We start from the raw sequence: 12,117 nt of genomic DNA, 5'->3' as shown, positions 1-12,117 counted from the left end.
TGAGATGGCCTGCAAAAGAAGTCTCTCCATCACTGATACTGGAATAATCTTCCCTGACAGGATGCTGTGTAGACTGAAAGCCTTCTCTCAAGGTAGCTTCCCAGGTCGTGTTAGGAGATTCAGGCCATGTTTTCTCAGGATAACAAGAAGAAAGTGTTCTTATGCAAACCATTTGGGAAACACACCTTAACCATTTGAGGGTTCTACGTAGAAACTTAGAACCTAAAAGTGGCCCCTTTTCCGGACACTACGCCCTGAGCTTTTTTTTTTTTTTCCCTCTCTGGCCAATGGCTACTTTTGTAAGATTCTTACCAAACTCTTAACTCTTGAGACTTCTGTTCTTCTCTCCTTTGGTTAAGAGATACGAAGTCAGACCTCTGGCCGATTTAGCTCTAAGTGGTTTTTATTCGATAACGGACAATTCAAAGACCCCAATTATGACCAAGATAGAACTCGTCACCAATTTGTCAAACCTACACAGAACTTAGGGAAATGAAAGAGGGGATAAAGGGGCACCTGGGTGGTTCCGTCGGTTAAGCGTCCGACTCTTGGTTTCGGCTCCGGTCATTATCTCATGGCTCATGGGTTCAAGCCGTGCATCTGGCTCTGCGTTGGCAGCGTGGAGACTGCTTGGGAGTCTCTCTCTCTCCCTCTCTCTCTGCCCCTTTCCTGCTCACTTGTTGTCTTTCCCAATAAATAAATAAACGTTAAAAAAAAAAAAAGAAAGAGGAAAAAAGAGTCAAGATTTAATGATACCTCTTATATCAGAAGTTAGAAAGCTGGAGAAGACTCCCCTTTTATTTATTTATTTATTTATTTTTTAATGTTTATTTTTGAGACAGAGAGAGACAGAGCACGAACGGGGGAGGGGCAGAGAGAGAGGGAGACACAGAATCGGAAGCAGGCTCCAGGCTCCAAGCCATCAGCCCACAGCCCAACGCGGGGCTCGAAGTCACGGACCGCGAGATCGTGACCTGAGCTGAAGTCGGACGCTTAACCGACTGAGCCACCCAGGCGCCCCTGAAGACTCCCCTTTTAATAGAATACACAGCGGAAAGCGACACTTTATTCTTTAAATTAGCAGTAGACAGAGTAATGTGTCAGTACACCGTCCTCTTCTTAAGCATCAGGATACTCACTTGTGGATTCGGGCGATTAATACACTTCCTTTCCTGGTAAGACCTTGAGCAACTTACCTGGAATGTTGTGTCTTAGGCTTTTGAAGCTGTGCTCAGTAGAACTGAGCACACAGTGTGGGGACTGATAGAAGAAATAACATAGCTCATTTCATCTCAAACTATGAAATTACATGAACTCGGTAACTCACTTCCTGTGTTACCGAGCAGTGTGTCCTATGTCAGGCTCTTTCATAAAGGAAAAGAATGTAGGTCCCATCCTGGAGAGAGGCTCGTCCCACTGGGAAACCAAGACAGGCACCTAGGACAAAGGTCAGTAGTCATTCGAGGCAGACAATGATCCAATTCCCAGTAGAGGTTGGGACCACAAACCTGCTGACCGATGAATGAGGGGGTGGTCACTGGTATTGAATTCTCCAGGGAAGAAGAGGAACTCTACTTTGACGCAGGAGGATGGCAACATTTGGAGGGAGGAAGGGGAAAGGTGGGCAACCCAAGCTCAGATATGGTGACAACTCAGCACGGTCGTTGCTTTTTTCATCCATGACCATGGCAGCTATCTTTACCACATCACTCTTGGTCATCACTAATCAATCAAGTCACTCCCTCGACCCTCCAGTCCAGCCTTCAGAATCCCTCTGAACATGGCATTCCAGGGAGGCATTACCCATTGTTCAGAGTTAGTTCATCAAATAGAACTTTCCATTCTTCTGAGGGACAGGAAGGGAGATGAATAATCACAATAGCCTGAGAGGACATAGGGGTGTGTGAGAAACTCAGGTCTTGAGGGAAGGTCCCCTGGTGGCCAGGAGTCACATGGTAGGATGATGCAGAATAAGTAGGGCCTTAACTGCCGCATTATCTCTAAATAATAAGGAAGAGGGAAGGGGGGAGGATTAGAAGTTACTGCCTCTATGTCTGACAAATCATTGCATACTTAAAGTGAAAGGGTGCAAGCTCAAAGTCACCCAGTGAGCTATTTACACATAACTTCAGGGCGCCACTGAGATGACGTCACACATTTTACCTAAGAATGTTACATCACAACCCAATGGAATTCGTAGTGTCCTGGAAGGAAAGCCAGCAAGAGGCACGCACAGGCAAGAGAGGGTGTGCATGAATTGCTCAAACCTAAAAGCATTTATCTTGACACTTTGGGAGAAGACTGTGCTGACATGTCACTGTGCCCGTAGTCCTTTTGGAGGAGACTTTGGCAACTCTGTGTCAACCCCTCATTCATCTACCCCACTTCCTGCTCTACAAAAAGCAGAAGGATGAGTTTTCAGTGGGAGAGTCTGGTTCTGTCTTTACTTGGGAGCTGCTCAGGGCTCTGGCTGCTTCTCCACTGCCTGGCCCACTCGCCCCCCCCCCCCAACCCGGCACAGGCTGGGGCTTGGAATTCAATGCAGAACCTCACTCAGCTTGACCACGTTAGAGAAGGAAACTCCTTCCACTTCTCTTCTTCCTTTCCCTTTCTGCATGCAGCGTCTCCTCTTTTCGGTAAAACAGGACAAAGGCACAGACCTAGTTGATCAAAGGCACAGACCTAGTTTAGGGCAATAGAATTTTGTCAGGCCCAAAATTGTCCTCTGTACCTGCAAATGGCTCTTCGGGCATCCCAAATAAAACGTCCCTCCCTAAAATGATTGCTTTGATTTCTTGCAGTCTCCCTGAGAAACAATGCCTCCCCCCACACACCCCCACACCCCCCCACACCTCCTCCACCTCCCCCACCCTCTACCCACCTCCCCTCCTTCCCCCACACCCCCCACCTCTCCCACCCCCTGCTCCTGGCCTCCAGGGAAAGAATCAACATACCCAGGCGGTATATATCTTGGAGACACCAAGTTGGTCAGGCAACTTCCCTCCTACTCTCCACATTCCAAAGGAGATTATTAATTGTCCCCAGAAGAGGAGGCCAGCTGAAAAGGAAGATCCCCAGTTGATATGCAAATCTCACCAAAGAAGCAATTGCTTTCCCCCCCCCCCACCCCCACCCCTCTTCACCGACCAACATGAGCAGAAAGTCTGCTGACAACTTAGAAGTCAGCACTTACGGAAAACAAAGCCCCTACCCCAACCTCTGGAGAAGGATTTTGTTTTATTTTAGGAAGGCAGAGAGATGGCTTTTTTGGTTTAGGTTGAAATTACGAGGTGTGCAACCTTTTCTTTCTCCTTCGCGCCCAAATGGAGGCTCTCACACCGAATTTTGTTTCCCGACAAGAGAAGGAGAAGCCACTGGCCTCCTCGTGGAGGGCATCCCCCACCCCCGCCCCCCATCCCCAAGCTTTTGTGTTTGCTGGAGATCTTGGACAGTCCCCCGGCACACGGCATTCAGCAAGGTTATCGGGCTAGTCACAGCCTTCAAGAAACAAATATCTAACACCTTGTTCCCCTTGGCGGTTCAAAAGCCACTGTCACTGGGGTCCACTGGTGGTTTCAAACAAGGCCATGATTCATATGTAAACGAGAGGAGGATTTTCATGATTTCATAATAAAATGTTGAAACGCTTTGATCGCAAGTTGTAAGGAGGTGTGAAACAGTGCCTCGGAAACAGACAGATATTTGTGCAAGCATCTTTTATGTATTGCCAGTGCGGAATAATAACATATGAAAGCCCCAACTTACCTCATCTGCCTGGTACAACCAAGGCATAAATAAAGGGGAACAATGGGATTACTATTACTCACTCTCTGAGAGCCAGCGATATCACTGTATCCTTTATAATTGCTGGCAAGAAGATTAATGTTTTGTTAAATATCAGAGCAAGGTCACAAGGGGGCTTGCGGGCCTGTCTAAACATCTAGTCTTTAAACTCCTTCTCTCTCACTTGCTCATTTTTGAGGAAATGAACTTGTAGCGTTTCCTCTAATTATGGTGATTTCTGCTTTTGAAAGCTGGCCTACATCATCACCTCGCTCCAAACACACACACACACACACACACACACACACTCTCTCTCTCTCTCTCTCTCTCTCTCTCTCTCACACACACACACACACGCACACACACACGCACACCTTCCCCAAATGATATTTGGGGACAGGCTTGATTTAGCTGCAGCATATGGGCAATGTTGTTATGAGGCGACCTTGCCCTTTTAACCAACATGGATAATTCATTGCCTGCCACTGTGGCCCGAAGCAAGGGGCTTGGGCTTAAGAGATCGACTTTATTGGGGTCCTCAGGGGGCTCCCTACCGAAGACTGCTATCATCGTTCGCTGTGCTTCTGTTATGTTTAGCCCGTACACCCGTCCATGCAGATGTTTCCAACAGCAAACAGTTCGTGACCCAGAAAGAACAAAATATTTTGGCTTTTCCCAGCTTTCAACACCTGTTCAAACCAAAGAGGCTTCGGAGCTCTGCGCACACATCAGAAAGCCCAGCCAGCAACTGGCGAGAGGCCGCTTCGTGGCTAGAGCCAACCTATGACTCAGTGGCAAACCCAAGAGCCTTCCCGCAGTGACCCTTAACGCCCAGATCTTACAGAACGACCTATCATCATCATGCTGAAGGATCTATCATGTATATCTGTCAGTGTATCTCTACCACATCAAAAATTAACCCGGGAAGTCCACAAGCATCCCTCTGTCGTTTTGTTCTACGTTTTTCAGGGCAAGGTCATGGCCTCGTACAACACTGGGCTCCGGGTATTTGCCGTTTGTCCGGTTTCTGCGGGCTTGCGGTTGACTTTGGAAGTCCTTCTGGACTGAGTGATTGAGGACAGCACCCTGGGTGTGGTGGTGGACGTTCTTTATAGTTTCCCAAAGGGAACTAGTGACAACACTGAGAAGGCTTGGGGTCGACAGGAACATCTTACAAATAATGGTTAAGGACACAGTAGAAGGCAGGAAGGGGAACCTTACAAAAAGCAAGAGGATTGCCAGGGGGGTGCAGGGCCCTGGCTCCGGGGCCTGCTGATCTCCCCGCTCCACACCTTGTGCCTGGGCAAAGGCTCTATGAGTTGCAGCCCCAATTTTAAGATTTGCTTATTTGTTTGTTTTTCCTCCTTGCAGCTCAAGGAGGAGTTAAGAAGTCAAAGAGACAGCTTGGAATGAAGGTAGGTGTAGGAGGCAATTAAATGTGAAAGAGGGGATGTCCTGACTTTGGGGACTTGCCTTACCTTCCTTCACTAATCTCAGCGACAGTCAGAGGTGTAGGAACAGCCACGATTACCTCTTGCCTCAGCATGAAACAAAGGCAATGGTGCCCCACCTCTGTAGATGTCTGTGCCTCGTTTACACTGTAGACCCTCAATAGCACGCATTTGAATCAGTGAGTGGCTAGCTGGCTGGGTGGATGGATGGATGGACGGATGCATAGATGGGTGATTACAGAGATTCAGCACAAGATAGACTAGGCAAGCAAGAGCTCAGCCACCCCGAGGGTTGGCAAACCATGACCTGTCATCCAGGTTTAACCGGACACCTGTTTTTGTAACAAAGGTTTTGCTGAGATGTTGCTATGACCATTCATTTATGCACTGTCTGCTATCACGATATGAGGCAGGGCCGTAGAAGCAACATGGCCTTCTAATTATTTACTCTCTGGGCCTTTACAGAATAAGTTCACCAGCCCCTGAGCTATACTGTTACTAGACTGTCTGAGTTCTCATGTGGTCTGTCCTCGTTCTTTGTTGTCTTTGTCTTATTGATACGATAACAATAATAAAAAAAAAAAAAACACAAACAGTAAAACCACATCGTACATCCATTTTACTCGTATAAACTCTTGCAAACCTGTTAGGCATAAACTAAACAAGTCTGTTGGGTAGAAGAAGCCTAGTCAATGAAGCCAACCTCTTCCTCTGGGGTTCAGGTGAAGAAATGATGATCTTTTCCAACGCAGAGCATAGAACACTCAATGTGATAGGATTTTTGAGAGCCTGTACACAAAACCACGTGTTCTGTACTTTCTGTGGAATTCAGGGGGATTTACTTAGGGGCTAATTTTGACCAGATGGCTGATTTTTCACCTTCTTACAGTCGCCTTAATATAGAAGCTATCCTGGGGCGCCTGGGTGGCTCAGTCAGTTAAGCATCTGACTTCAGCTCCGGTCATGATCCCAGGGCTTGTGAGTTCGAGCCCCACCTCGGCTCTGTGCTGACAACTCGGAGCCTGGAGTCTGCTTCAGATTCTGTGTCTCCCTCTCTCTCTGACCCTCCCCCCCTCGCACTCTGTCTCCCTCTGTCTCAAAAGTAAACAAACATTTTTAAAGAAATTGAAAAAAAAATTGAAGCTATCCTCATGACATCTAGGAATCTTATGCCCAGAGCTCATATACATCCCATTGTGCGTGTTGAGTCTTTTCCTCTTGCTGGGTGGGGAGGATTATTTCATCTGCTTCCCATGATTCAGGAGGAACAACATAACAGCTGCTTAGATAAGATTAACTGAATTTCAGGCTCCTTAGACGCATCGATAATGAATATGGCTCAGGTTGGTAGGTCCCCGTGATCTATTCGGGTCCATCAATACCAGCAGCCGGCAGAAGGAACACAAGAATGCATGAGGTTGGCCAAGAGAGTAGCAGAACCTCAAACATGGAAAGTCTAGCTTGAGATGTCCTTGCCTCAGAGACTTAAGGCTGCATGAACTTGGCTAAAATGATTCACAAACAGGAAGGGTAAAGGGGGCAAGGAGTGAGAAGGCAGATATGTAGATGCATCAGGAAGACCGATATTGTGGTCTGTTATTTTGCATTTGTAATGGTCACACCCTATTTAATAGGATGCTGTCACTGCTCCCTGCATGTCAGGGCAAGAACACTGCTGGCCGTCAGGTAAATCTGCAGCACAATCCCATTAACTACTTGGAAGATTAAGGTAGTGGGCACCTTCAAAGATGGCCACTCATAATCCCCCCCTCCCATTCCTTCAGGCCCTTTATAATCCCCTCCCTGTGAGCGTGGGCTGGACCTAGTTACTCGCTTGTAATCCATAGAATAAGGCAAAAATGATGACGTCTCCCTTCTGAGATCTGGTTACAAAAGATCGCAATTTCTGTCTTGTTCACCTCTTGGCCTCTCGCTTGTTCTGTTAAAGCCAGCTGTCATGCTGTGAACTGCCCTGTAGAGAGGTCCACATGGCCAGGACCTGGGGCGCGGGGGCGCGGGGGGCGGGCGGGGAATCTCTGACCAACAACCCGTGAGGACCTGAATCCTGCCAACAGCCACATGAGCGAGCTGGGAAGTGGATCCTTCCCCACTTGAGGCTTAAGATGACCATAGCCCCGGCTGACGCCTTAATGACAGCTTCTGAGAGACACTGAGCCAGAAGACCAGCTAAGCCGCACCTACATTCCTGACCTCCAGAAACTGTAGGATAATAAAGATTTGTTTCATTTAGGCCAAGAAGTTGTAAGGTAATTTGTTATGCAGCAGTGGATAACTAGTACAGTTAGAGTTTTCCGGCTAGTTTGGCTTTCCCCTTCCTTTATACCTTAATCCAACTCCCTGTGTAACAATCACTATTTGGCATACTATATTTGGTTTGGTTTTTCTTTCGAAGACTGAAAAGAAACTCTGAGCTAGGGACAGGTGAATGATTTGTTAACTGCGTTACTTCCTTGCTGGAGAAATTAACTACCCAATGCTTAGAGACTTAATGGAACACCAACCTATTCTGTCTCATGGATTCTTTTCATTTAGTTTAATTTTTTTTTTTTTTAAGAGAGAGAGAATGAGCCTGCAAGCAGTGAGGAGGGGCAGAGGGGCAGAGGAAAGAGATAATCTTAAGCAGGCTCCACATTCAGTGCAGAGCCCAACACAGGGCTTGATCCCCCAACCCTGGGATCATGAACTGAGATGAAATCAAGACTGGGGTGCTCAACCAACTGAACCACCCAGGCGCCCCTCTGGTGCATTCTTTAAGTCAGAAATTTGGGCACCACCTAATGTCACACAGAGGCATCAGTCGATGACTGGTCTGGTCTGGAGGGACTAAGGCGACTCCATCACATGTCTGGTGCTTTGGCAGGGGCGACTGTCAGCCGTGCGATCATCTAAGATGTCATTTGGAGCACAGGTGGCCTGTCCAGCATGCAGACCTTAGGGTAGTCAACTTCTGACATGGCAAACAACGTTCCCAAGAACAAGAGACCCAAGAAGTTTGGTTTCATATTTATCCTTCAGAGAAGTATTTTTCAGATTGATTAGATTCAAGGATGGAACGTTAGACTCAAGAAATTTATTAAAAAAAAAAAAAAAAGGGTGATATGGCCCAAATAAGTTGGAAAACCTTCTCTTCTCTAGCTCCTTCTTTGGCAGTCAAAATGCATATTAGCATATTTAGGCCTTAAAAATCAAGAACCCAATTTAACTTATTAAGAGTTTCCCAAATATATAGACTACAGAACCCCAACCTTACTTGAGTATGTTAGAACATTCATCTGGCATGTGGAAATAAGGCAAAAAGTTTGAGAGCACGTCCTTTCTACATCAGCACTATTACCAAAGGCCATTTAAAGATTGTCCAGGGAAGGGCTGTCCAATAGAAGTTTCTGCAGTGATAGAAATGTTCTGTACTGTCCAATATGGTAGCTACCAGAGACGTGAGGCTATTGGGCACTTGACATGTAGCTAATGCTACCGGGAACCTGAAATTTTAATTTCTTTAATTTTAACCGGTCTAACTTTAAATAGCCGTATGTGTCTACTGGTGGCCATGTTGGATGGAACAGGTCTAGGAAAAGGTACTTAGTTGATCTCAGTGTTTATCATTGATTAAAGGTCCCACACTCGGTGATGTCACTAGGCCCCTACTGCCCTCTCATCTGTTCAGCTACTGACCAGTCCCCCTTGACCTGTAGGGTCGACCCACAATAAAGCAACCAAGTGAGTAGCTCCTGGGCCATTAGGAAACTTCTAAGACTCTGCTTCAAAGCTAAGGTTTACTGACTAGTGGTGATGGTTGATTTTATCTGTCAACTCAACTGGGCCACAGGATGCCAAATGGCTGGTTGTGCATTATTTCTGCGTATATCTGTGAGGCTGTTTCTAGAAGAGATTAGCACTTGAACTGGTGAACTAAGTAAAGAAGATGGCCCTCCCCAATGTGGGTGGGCATTATCCAATCTGCTGTGGCCCTCCATGGAAAAAAAAAGGTGGAGGAAGGTTGAATTAGTTCTGCTTGGTTGCTGGACGATGATATTGATTTCCCCTGCCCTCGGCATTCCTGGTCCTCAGGCCTTCAGAGCAGAACTAGAATCTCACCCTTGACTTTCCTGCCTGCTGTGACTTTGAACTATACCACCGGCTTTCCTGGGTCTCCACCTTTGCAGATGGTAAATCATGGAACTTCTCAGCCTTTATAATTGTATGAGCCAATATCTCATAATAAATATTTTCATATACACACACATTATTATTGACATATATATGTGTATAAATGCACATATATACATATACACATGTGGCCCGGTCCCTGGAAGCCCTGAATGACAGTAGACGCTGCTTCTGGTATACCTGTCACCATCTCCCTATTAGGCTGTGATACTGCATTGCTGGGTGGTGATAATCTCAGGAGTGGGATCACAGATCTTCAGGACATGGGAACAGTGGATAAAGTTGGGGACACCAAAGCCAAATGTCCACGTTAAAATCTGGGCCCTACCATCCACTCCGTGTGTACATTTGGAGAAGTTACTGGACTTTTTCTGGATCTCAGCAACTTGTACTATAAAATAGAGATCAGGCTAAGAAAATGTCGTAAGGTCGTGAGCCCACTCCTACCATTTGTGGGCTAAAGAAATGGCCGACAAAGGGCCCTCAGGTGGGCGATCTACCTGTCTTTGCTCCAAACAACCCCAAACAACAACCTTTTACCCCAAGTTCAGCTCCATTCCCCCAAGTTTACCCTCACACCCATTGACAGTCATCTCTAGACCTGGGGGACACTCATTGGTTACACCGTCTCCCCTTGAGAAGACAAACCCAGGACAGAGGCATATGCAGCCTGTATGTGAGCAGAAAATTCTGAGGTCCTGGGCATCCTTAGTGTGATCTAGAAGAAGGGACAATGGTTCCAGGAGAGCATATCCCCTTGGCCCCGAGTCTCCTCACCACGGGGAGAAGCACTGTCACCAAAGGGCCAGATCAGAGCCCAGGGAACATGCATGCACTCACACACCTACGCAGGGCACAGGGCAGGGGCCCCTCTTGCCCGGGTCCAAGGGAGGTTCTGGACTGAGGATTAAGTGACAGCTTAGGAAAAGGGCTGGCACCTGGTTAAGACTCTGTAAGTCACTGGCATATTTCACTTCAGTTTCACCGTGGCGTCTAGCTGTGTAAGGTCCAGCTGTCCTCTGAACCTAAGACCTACTAACAGATGACAAGAAAGAAACTTTATTTGACTTGGAGTGAAAATAAAGCCAGTTTATCCCTTCAAAGAGTACCGGGGATAATGGGATGAGGAGACGCAGGTCCGGGGATACAGGGGACCCAAAGTTCCCAGCGGCCATCGTATTCTGGATTCATAAGGTCAAACTTTACAGCCTTGTTACAGTCCCTCTTGAGAATCCCTATCAAAGGTAGGCCATTTCATCCCTGCTCTAAGTGGAAAAAAAGAAAAAAAAAAAGGCTTCTGTGTTTTTCTTATAATGACACTACCAAAGAGCATTATGCAACGCAAGAATTAGAAGGGAGAAACGTATTTTTAAACAGATAGCGTCTACTGAGGTGTCAGCTAGCCAAATACAAGGTCATCAGGTGGCCAGGAAAAGAGTGCCCGAGAAAGGAAGCATACATGCAGTGGATGTGAAGTTATTTCTGCCAGAGACACATCTCGGGGCTGAGGCTACGGGGGAGGCCCGAGCCGGTGGCCAGCGTGCACATCTGAGGAGACGCTCGCTCTCGGGGTTGTGTGCGTGGGCACGGGGCGGGCACCTGAGAGGCCGTGGGCTCCGTGTCTCGCTCGTCATTCTGGCCCCGGGGACCCCCCGTGTGTTATAACCAAGGCTCTTCAAAAGGAGTAGGGGAGGCTGTGAAATCACAGTCGCTTCTGGGATAAACTAGCGGACAAATTAACACAGATAACCGTCTTCGGAGGATTCACCCACACCAGGGTTCGTCGGCAGCTCGCTCTGTTGGAGGTGGAAAGGCTGGAAATAGCTAGGGCTTTCCCCCCCAAGGAGCCACCCTCCCCAGATGCGCAGAAAGCCCGCACATCTGGCTGTTCCCCCTGGCTTTCAGCTCAGCTGGGAGGCTTGATGAGAACGCGTGCCAGGGGGGATCTGGCATCTGATGGGCGCAGGGAAGGGGCAGACCAGCTCCAGGGCGAGTCCCAGACCAGCCTGGTCCCCCCAGCAGGCTCCGGGGAGAAGAAAAGCCAGGCAAGCCAGGCAACCCAACCCACACTCTCTCCTTCCACCGGGGATATTTGTCTTTGTTTCCATAGGTATTTATTTGTGTTTTCCTCTGACTGTTTTGCATATCATTGAGAGTTAAAGAAGACATATTGTATGTCCTAAAGAGAGGCAGTAAAAATAATTTAGCTTATTTCTTTCATGTCTGAGTGTATTAATTCTTGCTTACATGAGGAAATACGAAAAAACACAAACTGTAAACAAGGAATCATTTGGAATCAGATTATGCATGAATAACGACACACATTCTCATCTAAGATGTGTGTGCGCGGAGGGGGGAGAAATCTAGTTTTACTGCCAGTAGCTTTAAAAAATGTTTTTCTTTTTCAAAGGAAATTACTCAGAATGTAATAAAAACATGTTTTCTGTTCTAAAAGGATTAATTTACCTTTTGTGTCATGAAAAAATAAATGCAATCAATACCTCAATTCTCCTCTATGGAGAAGGAGAATTTCCACGTGCAAATCCTAGGGAATGGCCATTTAGCTCTGATTTCCTAATACTACCGAGATTGTGTTTCTCTTATGATTTCTCTGTTATTCAGACTCTTTCCCGGGCCTCAGATGACTGCAGAGCAGGGAGGGGCCGGGCGGGGGGTGTTCCTCTGGTTCCTGTTC

The sequence above is a fragment of the Panthera uncia genome (assembly GCF_023721935.1).
Source record: "Panthera uncia isolate 11264 chromosome E2 unlocalized genomic scaffold, Puncia_PCG_1.0 HiC_scaffold_19, whole genome shotgun sequence".
Lineage (NCBI taxonomy): Eukaryota > Metazoa > Chordata > Mammalia > Carnivora > Felidae > Panthera > Panthera uncia.
The sequence above is the reverse complement of the archived record's forward strand: the minus strand, read 5'-3'. Positions refer to the sequence as shown.